Raw genomic sequence first — 22,972 nt, 5'->3', positions numbered from 1 at the left:
GAACAGCACGATACTTTAGACCTATAGAGGAGATTTAGGATTTCACTTGTGGGTGGAAGGGAGGGTGTGTAGGGAGGAAGGAGAGAGAAGTTCCCTCTGCTTATGGCTAATTCCAGATGTCCTCCACCTTTAAACAGCCCCCTCCCACACACCCCCAGGCCCCAGTGAGAATATAGACCTTTCCTGCTCCCAAGGGGGAGTCTACCCAGACTTGAGGCCCAATTTCCCCCCTAATTCATCTACTTGCTGAATTGCAACCCCCCTCCATTTATATACGGTCCATTAGAATGTGACTATAAAGCGGTGAAGAAATTTAAATAAAGCTGTTAAATAATGATACATTTAAATGGGCTCCGATCCAATGTGGCTGGTGTCCTTTTAAAAGCTGGACACACAGAGAGATAGCAGGGATGTACATGCATAGAGAGAGCACGGTGCAGGGACACAAGGAGAAGACGGCCACTTGCAGGCCAAGGAGAGAAGCCTTGGGAAAAGCCAACCCTGCAGACCCTTGATCTCGGGCTCCAGCCTCCAGGGCCCTGAGGTGCCTGTTACGGAAGCCACCAAGTCTGGGAGACTTCAATATGGAGGCCACAACAGACGAAGACACTGTCATGAGGTATGAGATTCTGGAGTGCTCTCAAGCTTCAGGGTCTTTGCCCTTGAAATAGAAGTATTCCCATCTAATTTTCAGGTCTAGTAAGGGTTAGGGTTACCAAACATGAGGCCCTGGCACGGGGTCTGGCCCAGAGCAAACTCTGGCATTTCGTGACTGTTGTAATTGCCCTTAGTGTTATTAGCAAGCAATCAGCGTTTATATGTTGCCTAGGGATTTTTATGTCATTTCAAGAATCTCTTTCCGTGATTTAATGCAGTACCAAAGAAGGCAGTGTTTTGGGCCACCCCAGAGATTTTCTCTACCCCTGCCACCATGTTGCACGACTTTAGGGGCATATTCCCAGGACTGCAGTCCCTGGATCAATGCCTTCCTTCTGTGTGACTTTATGACCTCCTTGTTATAGTTAGATGTAAGGCGCCCCCCAAAAGCTCGTGGGTGAGACAAAGCAAAACGGTTTAGAGGCGAATGAGTGGGTTATGACAGCCTTAACCTAATCAGCACAGTAATCCACTGAGATGAGGAACTGGGTGGCGACTGGAGGCAGGCAGGGTGTGGCTGGAGGAGGGGGTTATTGGGGGTGTGCTTTGGGGGTATATATTTTGTCCCTGGTGAGTGGAGCGCTCTCTCTCTCTCTCTCTCTCTCTCTCTCTCTCTCTCTCTCTCTCTCTCTCTCTCTGCCGTGTCTTGAGCTGCTTTCCTCCATCAAGCCCTTTTACCATGATGTCTGCCTCACCTTGGGCACAGAGCAAGGGAGCCTGGCATCTATGGACTGAGACTTCTATAATCGTGAGCACCAAATAAACTTTTCCTCCTCTAGAATTGTTCTTGTCGTGTCTATTGGTCACAACAACAACAACAAACAACTGGAACACCGTATTTATAGAAAGTCAGGGTCTCATAGCGGCCATTGACAAGATGAAGCTTCGTTGGAAGCCCATAAATCACATCCACGAGGCTCTTCACCTTCATGCAAGCCCTAATAAATTGCTCAGGCATGTTCCTGACCTTGTATAATCTTTTTCCTTTCCCCCAGAGAAATCATTTCTATTTAAGAATCGGCGATCATGTCCTCTCTCCTGCCCCGCCCTGGAATGGGCTGTGGAAGTGAGGCTCACACACTAAGCTTCTCTTGGGCAGAAAGGCTTCCAGGGACAGTGTGACCACATGTTAATGACGGGTTACACCCTCCTCTAACAGTCCTGGCCATTGATCTACATTTAGTGTCAGAAAATACTGGACACTGACCACCTTTGAGTTTGAACCTCCAATCTGATAAATTAGAATCTCCCTGAACGTTCTCCTAGCCTGCGACGGCACTGGTCCTGCCAAATTCCCTTTCTCTACCTGAATATCACTAGGCAGAAGGATCCCTCTTAGCCCTCTGTCTTTGATGGCCACAGATGCTCTGCCTGGGTTTCTTGTTTTGGACGGAACTTTCTGTAAACTCTTAGGCCTGGCCTTGACGGCTCCTGCTTCAGATTTCCTCTCCCTGTTTAAATGACATGGGCTCAACAAACACTCAGGAAAAGCTGATGTCGCCATACCTGCATGGTATCATGCATCTGACATCACAGGGTCGCCTCCCCTGAGCCCACAGCCATGCATCCAGCGCCCGCCAAGCAAAACTCTCAACCCGAAGGCCAAAGCGCGGGGAGCCCCCTCCAAGAAGGGGAGCAAAAGAAGCACAGGGTTGAGCACAGCATCAGAAGCCAGGCCTGGCTGACACACTCAGCCTTAGGGGAAATGATGAAGCCACACTCAGCAAAGTGCCAGGCAGCCAGATGCACCCAGGAGCCCATCACCAGCAGGCCGCAGGCGTCCCCTCCCTGTGTCTCTGTGACCCATGATTCCTACCACCCGAATCACCTCCCCCAAAGCTGTATCCTGCCCCACTCTTTTCCATCTCCTCCAAGAACTCTTCCCCCGAGCCCCAGGCTGAGGGAGCCCAGGATCCACCTGTCAGAGTCTCCGTCGCCTGCTCTGCTGGTGAGCATCAGCGTGTACTTCAGGCAGGCCAGGCCATCTCCTGTCCCCACAACCACCCTGCAGAACAGGGAGTGTGCCATCCTTGTTCCCATTTCACAGTGGAGGACACTGAGTCCACCGAGATTAGACTACACTTCCCTTTTGAAAATCAACAGAGCCAAATCTCGGTCACATGGAGTCCAGCTCCGCCTTGGGTCCTTATCTGTCCCCTTTTGCTATCTATGTCAGCTGGACTGCAGGGTCCCTGAGCAAGGGAGGCTCCTCCTGCCTGGGCAGCCCTGGCCCACAAGGACATGCCCCAGCGGTTCTGAAGAAGACCTGGCCTTCATCGCTGAGGCCCCATGTCCCCTCCCCTCCCTCTGGATTCTGCGCCTCCCTATGCCCTCCCCCTCCCCCAAGCCAGCTGTGCTGCATGCCACTGCCCCTGTTGAAAGGAAGCCACTTTGTCTCCAGGCCGTAGAAAAAGGAGCAATCGAGTCATGAACTCCAAAGTGTACTGCCCGGGTTCAATCCTAGTCCACCCCTCTCTTCACTGTGGCTTTGGGCAAGTTACTGAGCCTCTCTGTGCCTCAGACTTGGCTTCTATAAAACGGACCTGCAGAGTGGGGTCTCCTGAGCACCAAAGCAGCACTTCTCTGTTTATTTGTGCTGGTGTGGCCCTCAGAAAATATTCCTCTCCCAGAGGGAGCGCTTTAATATGAGGCTCTCAAAGGCAGAAAACACTTGAAAAGCCAAAGAAATAGATCTACAGTAGACCTCCAGGCCTCGTGGAAGGCCAAGGTCCCTTCCTTGCACCCTCCACGTCACGTGGTGAAGGCAGCCGAGCCAAGTCCTGCCATGCTGCAGAGCCGGCCGAACAGCCCTACAAGCTTTGCTGTTCATGAAGCAGCCGATCACCTCTCAGCAGCACAGAGTCCAGGTTTTAATTGGTCGGATGGGTGCAGTGGTGGTTCAATGCTGTTTAAATTAGCCTGGTGGAAGCGTCACAGTGATGCCACTACCTAGGAAGACAGCGGGGGAGGGGCAGCGTGCCAGCCCAGGCCACGAGGTCCAGGGACAGCTCCGGGGTTTCTACCACGCTCATGGGAACCGTTGCTGCCAGATCGCGATGCCCTGTTTATGGATTTCCCAGGCCCGCGGACCAGAACATGATGGATATCACTTCTCCATCGGAGTGAAAGTCCCACGGCCAAAGAGTGAGGCAAACATCCAGAAAACAAAGTTGTTTTTGTCTGAAGATGCCCTTGAAGACGTCTGAGAAACAGTCTCCTCCGGGAATCACAGAAAAAGCACAGCCGGGCCCCTGCGTGGGTCATCTTCACGCTTGTCTTAGTCCTCCGTTGGCCCACCAAGGTGTGACCTCGGCAAGTCACCTACTCACCTGATGAACACGTTTAAAATCAAGAGGGTCAGCAATGTTGGTGTCGATTTAAAGAAGAGCGAGGCTTTGTTGAGCATGAGGCTGTGGCAACTGGCATCCAAGGGCTTCTTTGGACAAGAAGTCTGATGCACAGTTGCTTGTGTCCCTGGGTGTCCACAACAGTCCTGGAAGGTGTTAGTCCCATGTTGAGGACCATGCTGGTCTCTGAATCAAGCCCTGTGTCTTGGACGTCTTTCCCCATCCTGGGAGGACCCCTGTATCCTCACTTGTGGGAGCTCTGTTCCTGAGTTCAGCCCTCTGGATTGTAATCGACCCAACTGGACACTGTTGCAAAGCCAGTGTGCTTGTCCTGAGACATCCTTCCTGTCCCTGCCCCTTTCTGGCCAGGCAGTTGATCCCCTTGGGCATCCAGAGCACCCAAGTTCATCCCTGACTCTACCAAAGCCCTTGCCAGCTGGATCCCCAAAGGAAGCAGGGGCATGGTAGAAAAGGATCACTCTAGAGGGGAATGACTGCAAAGACGGGACTAGGTCCAGCAGACCCATAAAGGTGGGACTGGACCCCAGGGATAGCAACGCTGGTGCTGCCATAGATACTCCATCCTGACAAGATGAAGGGCAGGAGAGTCCCCGAACATGGACTGTGAGGGTCGCTGGGAGTGGACTGCCTTTAGAGACACACCCCTTCACAGGGAGTGCCCAGGGGAGTCAGACCATGGTGCTACTCGCTGCCTGTCTCCGATCTAGGACGGGGATCCACTAACTGCCACCAATAGGTAGGCAGAGACCTCAGACTCCCAGGACAGGGAACAAACAGACACGGTACAGAGTGGACATAAGGGGAGGGAAAGGCACTAGCAACAAGTGTAGAAAAGAATATTAAAAAAAAAAAAAGCAAGCATTTAAAGCTCCTCCAGGTCTTTTGTTGCTTGATAGTTGATAGCTGGGTCTTTTTTCATCACTGAATAGCACTGTATCCCAGTGTATGGATGTATCCCAGTTTGTTTATCCACTCACCAACTAAGTCATTTTGATTGCTTCCATTATTTGCAATTGTGAATAAAGCTGCTATAAATACTAAAATCATCATCATAGTCGTCATCATCATCATCATCATCATCATCATCATCATCCAGCTATGAGAAGCAATCCATCTGGGAAGTTCAGAATTGAATTTCCTTGTACGTTGATCCTTGCATCCAAGCAAGAGCCAATTGGTGTAGAACCTAGAGCTCTCTGCCTTGATTAGGCTGAGATGCTACTTTTACTGTAGGTCTGATACATTATCTTTGGCCCTGGAAATGTATAGAAATTACTATCTTATATAGTCATCATGACCTCAGGAACAAACAAGAACAAAAATTAATAAAAGGATGCTAAAGAAAAATCAGGTCCCCAATTCTCAGACTTTTTAAATCGATTCAAGCTTAATCGCAATAAAGTTTCATTACCACTGTGATCCTAGTTAAGTGGTTTGGAGCATGTAAAAGAATCCAATATGTTAGATTTGTGAGTTTAATTACATTAAGAAAATTTGATTAAAGAAGTTTGTTAACAATGTTTAAATATTGGAAGTTTTAACTTGTAAATTTGTAAGTTTTATTTCATTAGTTGGGTAAGTGGCATTTGAAATTTTAAAAGAGCCGTATTTAATAAGATTATGAAATTAATAAGTTGTGCAATAAATTAAGTCTACCTAGCACTGAGCTCAGCTCTCTGCGCTCAAAGCCCTCCGGCATTCCCAACGGCATGCTCGTGTTCCCAGGAACCAATGCCACCTCATTTTGTCTCGGAAGATTTCCCTGATCCTTCCAGGGATTTCTCCTCTCTAAATTCCTCAGTTGCTAGACGCTTTTCCTGGGGTTCTCTACTGCAGAGCCTAATTTTCTTCTATTGTTATTTGGAATATATGTGACTAGGCTGTAAAACCTTTGGGGAAACAGCTCTTCTCCTTAAATAGTCTTCATTTCCTTTCCATTTTCCATTTCTTTGCCAAGCCCAGTGCTAGACATAGACTCAGCACATGCTCATTACTTGGTTGTTTGAATTTAGCCATGTATTATGCTACTGATCTCCGAATACATTAACTCAGAATTCTGTCAAGAGGCGTTAATATGGAGAACCCAGGTAGGTCCCACTGAGAATTTAGGAATGAGCATGTTTTATTGGGATTTCCATGGTTTCATGCTCCCTCAACCCAGGGTGACCCCTTTCTTCTCCTCTCACTCCCTTGTCACCATTAGGCACAAAGGGACTTTTTAACACCAGGGAGTTTCTAGGCTCTGGAGTTCTCCAAAGTGTAAGATACAATCTTCTTTGGGGCGGCCCTCAAATTGGTTAACAGGATTCGTCCATGAAAAAAACTGTCTGGTGAGTTTCTAGTATGTTCCGTGGCAGACCCTGGGGACAGAGCAGTGGAGGTGGAGTCCCTGCCCCTCAGGAGGTCACGATCCAGGCAGTACGTCACAAAAGAATACCAAGCAGCACGTGCTTAGTGATGTGCCACCACACCTGGGAAGCCACCGGTTGCCAAGGGACAAAGTGGCCAGAGAAAGCTCCATGAATGAAGGGTCCGGTAGAACTCTGGGGGCTGGGATCTGCAGTCGTATTCCAGAGGGGGAACAACAGAAGAGAGATAGGAAGTGGTTTCTGTCCTGGCCATGTTACCTAGGCCCTCACACTACTGAAGATGCGGTGGAGAGAACATAAGGAGAACAGTCCAGAAAGAATTTCAGAGTGTCCGGGTTCAGGATAGTTCCCTGAGTCGCACTAAGAGGGTGACGTATCTAAAGTACTGTTTTTAGGGGCTGGGGATATGCCCAGTGGTAGAGCCCTTGCCCTCCGTGAGGGAGGTCCTAGGTTCCATCTCAGCACCATGGAAAACAAGAGCAGCAAAACTGGTGTTTTCCGTTCTAAATGTAGCTTTCTATTTCCCAGCCGCTTCTCCCATGCTCTTCGTTGCTTTCCCAAAGTTAGGATTTTTAGGTTTGATACAGCCAAGATGGCAGTGATCTGGAACAGGGATAGGAAAGACAGAAACACCCAAGGGGCATGAAGAATCCAAGAATAAGGTACTGCTCTTCCTTAGGAAGAACTAGTCATCCCTTAGTATCTAAGTGGAGGGGGGCCCTAGCACCCACTATGGGTGCCAAACTCAGAGGATGCTCAAGTCACTCTCATGAGATCTCTGCATGTTATCTATGCACATCCTCCTGTCCTCACTTTGAATACTTAACGCAATGATGAGCAAAACGTCTGTACGTGCTCAGTATAGATGCGATTTTTTTTTCTCCAAATATTTTCGGTGCATGATTGGTGGAATCCCTGGGTGCAGAGCTTGAGGCTACGATGAACCAACCCTACCTCTCCCAAGGATTCCTAAAAGGGGGCCAGTCTTGGTGGATGCCACCATGTCTGGCATGAGTACTGGAGAAGCAAAAGCCAAGAGGCATGTCCAGGCAGATGTCACAACTTCTCTGTGCCCCAATCAGGGCTGAGAGCAGCCAGATGTTCCCCAGGTTCCCTAGAGCTATACAGAAGCAATAGCGAGGCCAGTTCTGACAGGAGCTCAGGGGCTCAGGAGGACACTGCCGTGACATACATTGCTGAGGACAGGGATCTGACAGGAGTGACAGAGGCCTGGGGGTGTGCCAGTGTGCGTGGAAGATGGATGGTCACCAGATGCACGTCTCCTTCCCCCCTGAGAAGGTCCGGGCATCCCAGGGGAGGCGGGGGACAGGGCAGTGGGGAAGGATTGGAGTCCACTGCCATTTTAGTTCCCACCACCTGGAAAACTAAGGACTTGAAACCGAATCTAAAATCGGTTATTTTAAAAATTAAAATAATGAACACATCTGAGTTCATGATCTGAGATTTTTGCTCGTACTGAAGACTAAAAGGAAAAACTGCAGACACTGAAATAGACACGAGAAGGTAGGAGAAAAACCAGGAGAGAGAGAGGATGTCAGAGAAGCCGGGGAGCAAAGAAATCCATGGCGGTGGTGTGGGGCCAGCCACCTCTAGAAAAGTCCGTTGTGGTGGACGAGGCACGACCTTGAAGGGTCAGAGGCCACGCACACTGACAGCCCATGCTCCTCCCCACTTGGCCCTGCCCGGTGTCTGCAGGCCTCCTGCATCTTGAACCCGGGAGATGCTGAAGGCGCTCTCCTCTTCCTCGGCAGGGCTGCCCCTCTCGCTCTCAGACCATGGACCACTGTCTGCAAGTTTGAGCAGACTCAGAAAATGTGTTTAAAAGCAAAGAGCATTTTGCTTTTCTGATCCTAAAGAACTTCTAGACTTTGGGATCTACCAAGACCAGTCTGAGAAGTTGCCTATTTTGGGGAAGTCTAAGTCTGGGAAGTTGTCCATTTTTAAGATAATTAAAAAGCAGTATTTCTACATTTCATGTAGTGGGACTAGTTCTCCTCTGCAGTTTATGCTCTAAGATGCTTTAAGAGGGGAAGACAAAGCGGCGGTCAGGTAAGCTGAGGGCAACTGAGGATGATTGATCCGACACTGAGACCAGATGTGGTTGTCGCGTTGCCCGGCCAATGACGACACCCAGGCCCAACGTGAGACACCCACGGGAAAGCCCTTATTTCCCTGGGCACCCTCTACCTTATCAGATATTTCCTCTGCTCTCTCAGCCACCTTCAGGGCTGTGGAGTTTCCCACTGGTGTGTGGTGAGTGTTGAATCCAAGGTCTGCCAAACCACACGGAAGGGTTTTCCACTTGGTGTGGGTCTGGGGAAACATGCATTCCTATTCGCCACTGGTGGGAATGGGATTCTGGGGCACAATTTGGCCCAATAAGTATCAAAAACCTTGAAAAGATCACACCTTTGATTCAGCATCTCCAGTTCTATGAGTTTATCCAGGAAATAATCATAGACATGTAAAAAAGATGAGCAAGGATGGATGTGGGTTGCTGTGTTATGGACAGGAAGGGAAAACTGGAGAGCAGTCTAAGTGTCAGACAATGGGAGATGATTACATGAATTATGTTACATTCACACAGCAGAACACAATGCATAAAATTATGCTGCAGATGAATATTTCATGACGTGAGGAAATTTGTGCAATATGATGATGCGGGACAGGAGGTTACAATGAGATCTGATCCTTGGGACATCATTTGTTTTACTTATATGAATAAAAATAAAGAAGGATGTGGCCTAAGTGTTAACAATGCTATTCTCTAGGAATTGAGGGTAGAGGGCATTTAAATTTTCTTCTCTGTGCTTCTTTATGTTTTTTTTTTCCTGCAATGAATGTGAACTATGTTTAGAATCAGGGTTTTAAATATATATATTTTTATAGAGGGTGTTTTGTACACAGTCCTTCTTCATATTCTGTTGCCAATTAAACTCTGGAAATATCTCAGTAAACATTTCCATCAACAAAGGTTCTTTTTCCTGCCTGGCTCTGGATCTTTCAGAGCATGGCTTTGATGGATGTTGGAGAACTTTCAGTGGGTTTTATCCAGATGGTTGGCATGTCTTGGGTGGGAAAGGGGTGAGAATTGCTGGAGGTAGTTGTCCTTGATTGAAGGGCAGAGGAAACAGAGGGCAGTGGTAGCTCCTTCTCCCCTCTCCACCTGCAAGGCAAACAGCTTCCCAAGTCTAGCACATAAATTTCCAGCTGTTCAAATAAGGACCAGAGCGGGTATCTGTGCATGAGTGATATGTGGTTGGCAATGTCTTCGCAAACAAACAAAATTTTAAAAATTAATTAAAAAGCAGTATTTCTAGGGGCTGGGTTGTGGCTCAGGGGTAGAGTACTTGCCTCGAATGTGTGAGGCACTGGGTTCAATTCTCAGCACTGCATATGAATAAAAGGTTCATCAACAACTAAAATTAATAAAAGAAAGGATTTTTTTAAAAAAAAGTATTTCAGGGCTGGGGCTGGGGCTCAGCGGTAGAGCGCTCGCCTTGTAAGTGCAAGGCTCTGGGTTCGATCCTCAGCACCATATAAAAATAAATAAATAAAGTCATTTTTTTTAAAGTAGTATTTCTACATTCCAACTATGGGAATAGTTCTCCTCTGTAGTGGATTGTCAGTTTTTCACATTCCTGGAGGTTAAAATGTGATTGTTTAATAATAATAATGATAATAAAAGAGGTGAACACTTTAAGTGACTTCTCTACTCACTAAGATCCAATAAATTAAAAATAATGAGTAACCACTCTGCTGACAACCCCATGCTAAATATTAGGAGACCATGAAAGTCCAGTTCTATCTATACAACAACCCCCATCCTCCAGCAAAATTCAATGGTTAACAACAATAATTTCATTATACTCTGGATTCTGAGCATAAGAAATTCCAGACAGGGCTCAGCAGTGGTGGTTTGCCTGATCCATGATGGTCTTGAGGTTCAGCCGGGAGAGGGGAGGCTGGAATCCACTGCAGGCATCTTGAACCTGCACTGGACTGACTCAAGGGCTGAGCTCAGCTGGACTGGCGACAAGAGCACCCACATGTCCTTTCTCCGTGGCTTGGGCTTCCTCACATCATGGTGGTCGAGTCCCAGAGGGAGCGCCTAAGAGAGATCATCCAAAAAATGAGTGCTCCAGGGGCATGAGAGGAAAGTGCAAGGTGTTCCCTTTCCTAGCTTCAGAGGTCACCCCCTCCCTCATCTACTGCCTTCTATGGGTTACGAGGAAATCACCAAGGCTAGCCCAGATTCAAGCATGGAGAGATCAGACCCTGTCTCTTGGTGCAGAGTGACAGTCCCATTGCAGAAGAGTGGCAGGATGTGAGAGGCGTCACGTGTGTCTTCCACGCGAGGCCTTATTGAGAGGAGAGCCCGAGCCGCTTGTGGCTGTTGACAATGTCCGTCTGACATCACCAGACCTCCTGATTTTCAGAAGCCTGCAAAAGTCTTAATATTTTTTCTGAAAACTTTTTTATTGTCAGAGACACTAAATCCAAACATTCTAGGAACACTTCCAAGCCATTGCACCATCTTCCCTCGTGTGCCCTACTTCCGTACTGGGGTGCCTGTCCCTACCTGAAGGGATAGAACTTTATCCTGACAAAGACAAGTGCCAGCTTTGGGCAGGACAAGGGGGAAGCCGGTGAGATAGGACCTGTGTCTTTGAGACAATACTGAGGGCAACAGGAAGACGATGTTGACAGTTCTGGAAGGAGAACAGGGAAGGACCAGGGTTCTAGAGGAAAAAGAGTGATGGGGCAGGTGGCGTGATCACTGGGAGGGAGGCCCTGTCTTCTTTTCTGGAAGGAAGGACAGGGGGAGCCAGAGACAGAGCAGAGGGCTTGTCTGATTGGAACAACACTCGGTGCAGCCTATGTCTGGGAGCTGGGGACGTGAGTAAGCCCATCGTGATCCCCATGATGTTACCTTCTAGTAGACTGCCCTGTCTTCTAGGAAGCCCTTGTACCTGCTGAGAGTCAGGTGCAAGGTGGTCAGAACCTGGAGGGCGCAAGAAAGCCCAAAGTAGGAGTAGCTGCCATGGGCATCGCGGGCTGGGAGCTTGACCCTCAGTCCTGCCGAAATTCCAGAACACGCCCTTGCAAACAGACACCTCTATGCAGGGCCTTTCTGAGGCTTGGGAGCAAGAACCTGGTTAACAGTTAGGATGACCCCATGTATGAGTACCAGGGCCAAGGAAGGCCACTGGAGTGAGGTGTGTGGCCTTCGAATAGTGGAGCCTATGGAGAGGACAGACCCTCACAAGAAGCCCGGGGAAACATCTGTGACATAGCCCAGACGCCAGACTCATCTGCCACTTGTACCACAAGCCAACACTGTGCTCTTACCCCTGGCTGGCCGAGGGACAAGTCTACCTCATCATACGGGGGGCTCTGAGAAAAATCTCAACTCCACAAATAGTCAAATCACACTCAGAACGTGGTGGAAAACTGAAGATGTCATCCAACTCTTCATTTAAAAGGAGAAATAAAATATTCATGTGACTTTTATTATTTGGTCCACTTATTAAGGACCTGAAGAAAAATTAACAGCAGCAGCTGGACTGGGCCAAATGTGCACATCTAATATTCAGCAGCCACATAACAAGCCAATTTTTTTTCCCCTCATGGGCACAATTGAAAACGCTAGTTTTTGAAAGAGATGAGCAATGAGGGAAGCAGACCGTCAGAAGCCATGCAAAGATTCACAGGGAAGAACGTTACACCACATTGATAAATGAACAAAAACTAAAACTCAAAATCGAGTAAAAAAATTTTTTTTTTCTGAGCCCACAGATCCTGGGTAATCAAATCAAATTGATTTCTGTTGGATGCCTTATATAAGAAGATCCAGAAACTTATTTAGTTCCTGTGCAATGAGGCATACCTTCCCAAATTTCATTTCCAAACTTAAATTTGAACCTGGAATAAAATTCAATTCCTCACTCACCACGCTATGCATCTGCTGGAAGCAAATACGAAACAAATTTTCTATTGTACAGCAAAATCAATGCCAATTCATCCTGATGTTTCTAATCAACATGACTTATTTTTTTTCCCTCTGTTCCCATAACTTGTAATTATTTGTGTTGCTCTCCAAACAAACCCTTCTGTTCTTCCCCTTAGTGTGTCCTCTGGCTTGTGATTTATATGTGGGAGTCATTTCAGGCTGGAAGTCATTGATCAATTACTCAGTAATTCTTTTGAGTCTTCAAGACCCCTTCCATTTTAAAACATAACTCTGTCTCTGGGACCCCCACAATTCGGGCAGATTCTTTTAAAGAAAAGGTGCATTTCCTGATTAGAAGGTAGACATCAAGCCACACACTTTCTTAATTTGGACTTTGAGAAAACAAGTCATTGTCTTAGTGCCACACAACTCCCCGCTAAAATGATTTCCACAAATGCTGGAGGCCTGAAATATTTGATTCTGGCTCAGAAATCCCATCCAATAACTTGACATTGGCACACTCTCCCCTGGCCCCCTGGCCTTCAGCTCCGGCTGCCTCTTGTCCAACCTGGCCATTCCTCATTCTTGATCCCTTTGGGGTTGTTTAAAATATATGGGCATATTTTCGGTTTCCAAAGTATTGAAAATACTTCCAATACGTTTTTATAATGACTGAGGTTTGCGTTCTGGAGAACCAACCTCCCCAAGTAGGCACCAGGCCGGGGAAAGAAGCCGTCCTCGCACACCTGAAGTGCCAGGGCAGAGTCGGGCCTGGCTCTCAAGGCTGTGTCCTCAGAAACCCCAGCGAACCCTTCGGCTGGCTTCATTTCTCCCTTGAGTAAAACAATGGCAGTTCAAGGGCCAGCAGCCCAAGAACCGAGGAGACGGGTAATCTCCACGGCTCATCAGGCAATGATGCAGTCGCATCCAGAGACAGCATTTGCAGCAAACCACCCACGAGAAGTTAATCCATCACTTCTTAGCGATGCAACCTGGCTGGGGTGGAGCCAGGTGATGGGAGTGGATGACGCTTTCCAGTTACCATTTTTCACGGTGCTAAAGTGGTGAAGTGCAATTCTGTGGTCTCTCAAGCCATCCCTCGCCACTGCTCTTTGGCAAACAGAAGGAAAAAAAAAAAATGCTTCCCTGTAGCCCTCTCTCCCGTCTGGATCCCACTGGACCAGTTTGCACAACTAAGCGGAAAAGCCCCCAGACACGTGCGATGCTGCAGGCCCCTGGCTCCCTGCGGCCTTCCGTTTCTCTCCCTCGGATCTCCAAAAATGTCCGGCAGTGTTGTGAAATCCTCCAAACGAAACTGACTCTAAGTCACAAACACCGCACAGCACTCGGTGGGGCGCAGGGGGGGAAGGTGGGGAAGGGATGGCTCTCCTCACAGGGGGCCCCCACATCCAAATCCAGGTGCGCTGCCTGGAACCCGCCTCTGGAGTGCAAGTCACCATCCCCTGGGGAGATGCCTGGGTGAGGAAGTGAGTCCACAGCTAGAAGGAGGGGCGGAGGGAACCTGGTCAGAGAGGAAGGCCGGGCAGCAGAAGCCAGAGTCGACGTTGTTTGGGGGCAAAACGGTAACAGGTGCGGAATGGGGCGGGACATCCAGGGAGCCAGGGGCAGCACGGAGTGTGGCCACGGAGGCTTTCCTCATCTGGATACCCCTGGACTCCTGAGAAAGAACAGGATTTTTCTGTCACCCCAAAACATAGAAAAATTAAGCCATCCCTTCCCCGCATCCTTTCTTTCTTACTTTCTTCTACATTCAAAGTCCCGTGGAAGTGATCTCCAGCAAAACACTTTAAAAAGCAGTGGCTCTGCTGGGCTTGGTGGTGCATGTGTGTGTAATCCCAGTGACTCAGGAGGCTGAGGCTGGAGGATCACAAGTTCAAAGCCAGCCTCAGCAACTTAGCGAGAGCCTGTCTCAAAATAAAAAATTAAAAGCAGCTGCAGATGTAGCTTGGTGGTAAAACACCCCTGGGTTTAATCCCCAGGACCAAAATAAACAGATAAATAGCGGTGACTTAATGCATAGATCAAAACTGGAGGGAGATTGCTGTGTGGGATATGGTTTGAGTGTGTGCCCCAAGGGTTCATGTGTTGGGAACTTGATCCCAGGGTGGGAGTGTTGGGAAATGGTGAGCAACAGTTAAGGGGTGGGGCCTGATGGGAGGTGCTCATGTCATTGGGGACACTGTCCTCAGAAGGATTGAAGTAGTTCTTGTGGGATCCTGAGTTTCCTCTCAAGAGAGCAAGTTGCCTCCTGCACTCTGGCTTCTGTTCCGTCATGTGATCTCCCTCTCCCAGGTATTCCCACGTGAGGGGCCCACCCAGAGCTGGTGCTGTGCTGTTCGGATTTTCAGCTTCTGAAACTGTGAACCAAATAAACTTCATTTCTTCAAAGGTCCTCAGCCTCAGGCATTTCATCCTAGCAATGGAAAACTGACTAATGCAGAGATCTAAAGAGAAACAAAGCCATTTTATCAAAGAAGACAAGCCATGCAACTAGCTTTACTTTGGCAACACTCTCTCTACTTCACCTTTAAAAGCATCTCTCAGAACCTGGCTGGTTATAGCTGTGGGCAGGACAGGTATCCCACCAAGGTGTACACCCAAACCGCCAGAGTCCATTTTGATCAGTCGACACTATTCATTAAATGCTTAATGACTTTTTAGTATTGCTATTGATGTCTTCGCAATCCCTTTGAGAACTGTGAGGTTTAAAAGGGTCGTTTGCATCCTGGGCAGCTGAGTTTGAATCCCCGTTCTACTACTGGCAGTGGGAATGTGAGCTTCCGTTTCCTCTCCTCCCCTTCCCTTTTACCCACAGTGATTCCTAACATGTCTGGTAACTTGGACCACAGGACCCAATCAACCCACAACTTCTCTAGAACTCGGTGCCAGCAGCCTCTCCTGTCTATGGGCCACTTCCCAGTGGGGGATAAGTCAACTGTAAGTCATACTTAAGGCATTCGGATCCCCTGGTGGGCCCTCCTTGGCATGGGTATTGGCAAGGTATCACTAGTCCCTTATAAAATATACAACATCATCGAGAAGGGGATCGAGTAGCTCCCTCTTAAGTCTGTCCAGGTATCCGATTTTAGCAGGGCATCCGGTTCCCCTTTGGATCTCTGTGTCTTCCAGCCCGATAAGCATTGCTCATCAATTATGGAATCCTCCCTCCCAGGGAAGCCTCCTTCACCTCCAAGCCCAGAGGAAAACGCACCGCCTGGCCCTCTGTGTTCTCAGGTTAGCGCCCTGTATTTTCAAAGAGAAACTTTCCAGGTTGAAATTTACAGCCGTTTGGACATTTCCTGGAGACATCCCCATGTGATCGTCACCTGATAGCCGTTGGGTAAAAAGCCCTCTCTATTTTTAAGTGGAAAATTTTAGAAATACAGGATAGCCGTCTCCAAGTTCTGAAGGACCTTCCTGTTCAAAGAGCACTGGATCGAATCCCTGCTGCTCCAGAAAAACAAACCAACCAACAAACAGAACCAAGGGGTGGAATCTAGGGAATAGATTCCCTCTCCAAAAGAAGGGAGAACTTTTTCCTTAATTGTTTGAGCTGCTGAAAAAATGGAGCCATTTGTTTGAGGACAGTGGGGGCCACTCATGGGAACTGAAAAGAGGTCCAACAGGGTTCTTGAAGAGACCGGGGCCACTCCAAGGAAGTAGCTGGGTGACCGACGCGGGTCCTCCTGTCGCCAACACCCAGGAGCCCCCACTGCGGGTGGCCAGTGGGAGCCCAGCTCTCACAGAACACTCCTGGCCTTCATTTCTTCACGTCTTCCTCTGCCTCCTTTAGAAGGGTTTTAGAGTTTATGGTTTTATTTGTCTGAATATTAGGTTTTTATGTTTGGTTTGGTTTCTGCTTCCTGAAAATTAAAAGTTACAGTGAAATACCAGGAATAACTTGGACATCCGTATTCCCACAATCTGGAATTAATAGGCGTCAACTCTTTGTCATATCTGCTTCTTGTTCATTTTTAGGAAGAAGGAAGGAAAGAAAAGAGGGAGGGAAGACAGGAGAGAGGAGGAGAGGGAAGGCTGGCGGAGGGAGAGTCAAGTTAGGCCAGTGGAGACATTAACTAGTTCTCTGAACCACCAGCCCCCACCTCTTCCTCTCAACTATCCCTAGCAAATACGTGTGCTCTAGAGGGATATGCATCCATTCAAACACTCATGGGGGAGGGGGCAGGAGATGGGGAGGTGCTGACCAATGGGTCTAAGTTACACTTAGACAGGAGCAAGAAGCTCTGAGGTGCTATTGCACAGTAGGGTGATTACAGATAACAAAGTGTACTGCCCATTTCAAAAGCTACAAGAAAGGATTTTGAAAGTTTTTGATAAGTGTTGGAGGGGATAGTTTAATCTCATCAAAACATTATGCAATGTGTACATGTATTGAACATTACCTGGCACAATTAAACTGTACAACTTTTATGTTCTTATATATCAGTAAAATTTTTTATATATTTTAAACACACACACACACACAAATGTATATGCATTGGATGCTTTTGTTTTTAAAACTTGCAAGTACATTATCTGTATAAACGTCATCAATTTGCATCTTGATTTTTATATTTTATCTTGTTTTTAAGATGTACTAATGCTGATATATATCAACTTTAAGTTTTTAAATTGCTATATGATATTTCACCATCGGGAAAACCACATTTTATTTATTCCTATATAAAGGTTTGTTTCTACAAGTGCTGGCGAGGATGTGGGGAAAAGGGTACACTTGTACATTGCTGGTGGGACTGCAAATTGGTGCGGCCAATCTGGAAAGCAGATGGAGATTCCTGGGAAAGCTGGGAATGAAACCACCATTTGACCCAGCTATTGCCCTTCTGGGACTATTCCCTGAAGACCTTAAAAGAGCATACTATAGAGATACTGCTACATCGATGTTCATAGCAGAACAATTCACAATAGCTAGACTGTGGAACCAACCCAGATGCCTTCAATAGATGAATGGATTAAAAAAATGTGGCATTTATACACAATGGAGTATTATGAGGCACTAAAAAATGACAAAATCATGGAATTTGCAGGGAAATGGATGGCATTAGAGCAGATTATGCTAAGTGAAGCTAGCCAGTCCCTAAAAAACAAATGCCAAATGTCTTCTTTGATATAAGGAGAGCAACTAAAAACAGAGCAGGGAGGAAGAGCATGAGAAAAAGATTAACATTAAACAGGGATGAGAGGTGGGAGGGAAAGGGAGAGAGAAGGGAAATTGCATGGAAATGGAAGGAGACCTTCACTGTTATACAAAATTACATATAAGAGGAAGTGAAGGGAAAGGGAAAAAAATCAAGGGAGAGAAATTAATTACAATAGATGGGGTAGAGAGAGAAGATGGGAGGGGAGGGGAGGGGAGGGGGATAGTTGAGGATAGGAAAGGTAGCAGAATACAACAGTCACTAATATGGCATTATGTAAAAATGTGGATGTGTAACCGATGTGATTCTGCAATCTGTATTTGGGGTAAAAATGGGAGTTCATAACCCACTTGAATCAAATGTATGCAATCCGATATGTCAAGAGCTTTGTAATGTTTTGAACAACCAATAAAAAATAATAAAATATATATATATAAAAGGTTTGTTTCTGTTATTCTCTCCTTTTTCCCCCTGTTATTACACATAGTGCTGTAATAGACAGTATTTTGTAGACAATTCTTTTGGAAATAAGCAGGCTTCCAGTGTAGGTCCAAGAACGCATGGTAGGCCCACTTTCCATCTTCCCAAATACAACCAAACGTATCTTCAAGATGTCTTAACCAAGTTCTAGAAACCATCTGTGAGAGTACCATTTCCCTGCAACCTTGAGATCGCTTCACTACTTAATTTTACCAATACAGTTAATAGGAAATGGTTTCTCCTCCCTTCGCCTCACATTTGCTTTTCCTAAACTTATACATCTTTTTTGTTTTTTCTTAGCCACTCATTATTTTCTCTTCTAGAAAATTACTTATTCTTTTCTTCTTCTATTTTTCTTACACATCTTGAACACCAATTCCTATTCTGTTTAATGTGTCTCCCCACTTCAGTTTTTGATCTTTTGCCAAAAAAGTTTTTACATTTTCTGAACAAAATTTTAAAACTTAAAATAGTTCTATATATCTACATTTTTATTATTCTTTGGACCTTATAAGCTCTTCCTTAAAAAATTCTCTAAGATCATGTTGCTAAACTTTTTTTAAAAGTTTTCTCTACTCCAAGATCATGTTGATATCATCCTTTATTTTCTTTAATAGGTTTTGAAGTCAAGTCTAATGGTGTGTGTGTGTGTGTGTGTGTGAGATATGTGGTGTGAGGTAGGGATCTGGTTGCATTTATGGTCCCTTTCCTCCAACTCTCCCTCCACCCTTACCTGTAAAGTATCTTGGAGACTGTTTCTGCCATCACAGAGCTATCCTGTCTTTATCCTAGTTTATATGAAATACATTTTATTTGGCCCAGAATGTAACCAAATGACATCATTCTGATTGATTCACACTGTAGTTCCCCTGAATGTAAACATAAAGTTACAGAAAATAGTCCTGATGTGGCCGTGTAAGTAGCACAGACCTGCCCGCTTGTCTGGCCCATGCTTTTTTTTTTTACTTGAAAAAAAAATGGGCCCCAATAACAATGGGCTCCATTTGTTTCCAATTGTCCCTGTAACTCTCTCCCACATGCACTCCACGTGGGTGAGATGGACTGAAGTGTGTCCCCCCAAATTCATCGGCTGAAACCCTACTCTCCCTGTCTCGGAATGTGGCTGGAGATGGGGCATTTAAGAAGGTAATTAAATTAAAAGATGGTGTTAGGGTGTGTCTTAATCTGATCTAACTGGTGTCTTTATAAGAGGGAATTTTTACATACACAGAGGCCAAAGGAGCTGGGGATGTGTCAGTGGTAGAATGCTTACCTAGGATGCTAAGATCCTAGGTTTAATTCCCATTGAGAGAGACAGACAGACAGACACCAGAGACGTAGGCACAGAAAAAAGACCCTGTGAGGCTCAGCAAGAAGGTGGCCACCTGCCAGCCAAAGAGAGAAAGAAACCCAGCTGACAATTTGACTGATTTCCAGCCTCAGAACTGAGACAATATCTTTCTGTTGCTTCAGCCACCTGCGGACAGAGTTATGGTGACCCTAATGAACTAGTACAGTAGGACTGTCCCCAACAAAGATGGACGAAATGCTTGTAATCAGATACAGTTGGATCTGAACCTCTCGGAGGGGACTTTTCACTTAGCACAGGTAGCAGTAGGTGAGCAATTCACACACAGAAGAGGGCAGCCAAAGAAACCTACAAAGGTGCCCAGGGGGCACTATTTGTCAGAAAATCAGACCTTTTTTTTAGGTAAGACCTTTTTTTTCTTACTTGAACAAAACAATGGGCCCCAATAACAATGGGCTCTCTTTGTTTCCAATCCTCCCTGTAACAGATGACCACAAACTTCCGAGGCTTGAATCAACACAATGTTCTTGCAGTTCTGAAGGTCAGAGATCCTAAAATCAAGGTGTGGTTCGGCTGTTCCTTCTGGAGACTCTAGAAGAGGATCTGGCTTCCTGCCTTCTCCGGGTTCTAGAAGATTACCTCCACTCCTTGGCTTGTGGCCCCTCCTGTCTTCTCAGGGCATCCTTCTGACCTCTCTTCCATGGTATCATGTCCCTCTGGTCCTGCCGCCTCCCTTTTCCATTTTTAATGGCCCTGGTGACGACCCATCACAGGTAACATTCACAGGTTCCAAGGATCCGGTCGTGAACTTCTTTGGATAACCATTATTCTGGGCACCACAGTTGCAAAATAGTTCAGTGAAATAATTTTTAAAGAAAATTATTTTATTATGTTCAAAAGCAGAGCATTTGAAAAGAGGGGAAGTATTGAAAGACTTCCTGCTTTTAAACTCAACAGAAGGGCTTTTAAATTAATTTTTTAAAAGCTGTCTATTAGAACCAGAAGTTTTGCAAAATAGTCTTTAAGTCCTTGTTAAACTTAAAAGGTGTTGTTCTGGTTCATTTTCTGTTTGGTCTGAGCCCGCTGCTGAGCTTTTTTTCCACATTCAGTTGGGTTCCATCTGCCTGTTCCAGCCTCCCCTCTGTGCAGCCTCCAGGCAGAAGTGTCCCAAACTGCTGAAAACCACTTCCTATCCCCATATCCCCAGCGGCTTACGCAACCCTGAGAGACAGGCTCCGAGTCAGAAGGGCAAAGCTGTTGGGGACACAGGGACACCCCTGCTCCTAAGGTCCTGCATGGTTCAGTCCCTTCCCTGCTTCTGTGGAAGACCCTCTCAGGTGGCCGTGGGCAGCACCAAACGTCTCCTAAGTCATGCAGGGGAAGTGTCGTAAACTGACAGCACTAAATTATAACCTGCCTTGGGCAATGAAGATGGCGGGAGGGAAAGGCACCTGCAGGCAGGCCGGGAAGAACACATGGGAACGTTTGCCAAAAACCGTATTGGAATTTCACATAGAGAAGGCGCTCCACCAAGTGCTACTGAGAGATGGAGGAGGGAGGGCTGGCTGTTCTGGAAGGCGCTGCACTCCCAGGGGGCCGTGTTAGAACAATTAACTCCCCAGGCTAGGAGCATGTTTATTGGTAGCTACTGCTTGTGCTTCCAAAATGGCAAGATGCCTCGCTCATCTGCATGTGTATCTATAACAGATATGAATTACAAATTTGCACACACATAATTGTGCGTGTGTGTGTGGTGGGCATGGGTGCACCAATACAGGCCTGTCAACTCTATGTCTATGGGTTTGCTCACATATATGCTACTGTGTCTGCAAAGAAGAAGTCCCTGGGGTGGGGTACTCCAGTTGCCCTTCCAGCCTCTTCCAGCTGTCTTTGAGATTCCCAGAGTTCCGTGTTTCTGGCCAACACCAGCCTTTCCACCAGGCCCATGAATGCTTCTAAAGGCAGGAAATGCCCAACAGTTTGAATTCCTTTCTCACTCCTCAGCAGTGAGGATGCTCCAGGCATGAGGGAGAAGGTCCTCACTTTATACCATGCTCCAAAATTCAAGAGGATATCTCTCCTATCTCCATCCCAGGACCTAGGAGCATGTCCCTGGACGGGCAGGGACACGCAGAAGCAGGCACTTGGCCTAGGCCCTGTGTGTGATTTGAAGCAAGTTGTTTTTCTCAGTGAGTAATAGCTACTCCTAAGAAACAGCTGAAGTACAACCTCATTGCATTCTGTAAACTCTTTAAAACAACAAACAAACAACAACAACAACAAAAAAAACTAATGAACTTGACCTTTTGGAGCAACTTAGTTTCACAGCAAAATTGAGTGACAGATACAAAGAATTCCCATATGCCCTCAGCCCTGCACGTGTGCCAGCACTGTCCTCTAGAGTGGTACATGTGTGACGATCAGTGATCCTACAGTATCTTCTCACTTAAAATCCATGGCTTACATTGGGGCCATTCTGGCTGTTGGACATTCTATGTTGGGACAAATGCGTAATGGCAAGTACGCACCATTACAGTGCCACACAGACACAATGCTGTGCCTGACAAGTCCACCCTCTACCTTGCTTCCATTCCTTCCTCCCGCCTCCCACCCTTTGCCATCTACTGACCTTCTCCCTTTCTCCCTGTCCTGCCTTTTCCAGAATGTCACACAGTGGGAATCATATATGATGTGGCCTTTTCAGGAACAGGCATTAATGATTCCTCTATGACTTTTCACAGCTTAAGATCTCATTTTTTAATCCCTGAATAAAATTCAGGACCAGCCATGCTTTATTTATCCACCCACCTGCTGAAGGACGTCTTGTTGTCTTCAAGTTTTGGCAGTTGTGAATAAAGCTGCTATAAACATCTGGGTGCAGGTTTTTGTGTGGATTTAAATTCTATGCTCCTCCCGGTAAATACTAAGAAGCACAATTTCTGGGCTGTATGATAAGAGTATGTTTAGCTTTGTAACAAAATGCCAAGCTGTGCAGACTTGTTTTAAATTTAGCATTTCTGCCTAACTTTATTTTTCACAAAGCTATTTATTAATGTGCAGTAATACACAGTGGGCACTTGAAGTCCTCATGGGATGACATTCTTGATTCTTCCAGAATTCCCCAACTCAAGAATGTGGGAAATGTGCTCAGGATCCTGGCGACTTCCCGAATCCCATTTCCACTGGGAGTTAAATGTTTCCTGTGTATCTCACACACCACAATCTAACTGTCCTTTCCACTTTCACAAAACTTGTTGTTTTTAGTTGAAAACCATTTTCCACATGCATGAAAATGACTTGCTTTATAATTTCTAAAGACTTGCTTTGCAGTGGTCAAGGAGAGGAGCTCCACAGACTGCAATGAGGTGGGGATGCCGGGTTGCAGGTAAGGCATGCTAATAAAGCCAGCGATTTGTTCCCAGTACAAGTCACAGGATCTATTTGTTCATATAAGTCCTTCAGCAAAATGAGGGCCTCCTCAATCACACAGGGGAAAGTCAAAACTTTAGATCCTTGCATTCCACTTAGAACCTTTTCTAAAAGATCTATGAAAAGGATTCAGCTTATTAGCCTGTCTCTCAATTGCACAATACTGTAATGACGGGATCACAATAAGGATGCTGAGATGATATAAA

At 46.5% G+C, this 22,972-nt stretch overlaps 1 long non-coding RNA gene across 1 annotated transcript in view; it reads right to left on the bottom strand.

The window, feature by feature from the left end:
• Nucleotides 1-8,831: 8,831 nt before the first annotated feature.
• Nucleotides 8,832-22,972, bottom strand: part of LOC144375909 (uncharacterized) — a 41,425-nt gene continuing 27,284 nt past the window's right edge. Inside the window, exon 4 of the long non-coding RNA XR_013435759.1 lies at nt 8,832-10,526. This is a non-coding gene — a long non-coding RNA (uncharacterized LOC144375909). The remainder of the gene's footprint in view (nt 10,527-22,972) is intronic.

Source organism: Ictidomys tridecemlineatus, chromosome 3 (assembly GCF_052094955.1).
Source record: "Ictidomys tridecemlineatus isolate mIctTri1 chromosome 3, mIctTri1.hap1, whole genome shotgun sequence".
In the NCBI taxonomy this organism is placed as follows: domain Eukaryota; kingdom Metazoa; phylum Chordata; class Mammalia; order Rodentia; family Sciuridae; genus Ictidomys; species Ictidomys tridecemlineatus.
This window is presented reverse-complemented; position numbering and strand designations above follow the sequence as displayed.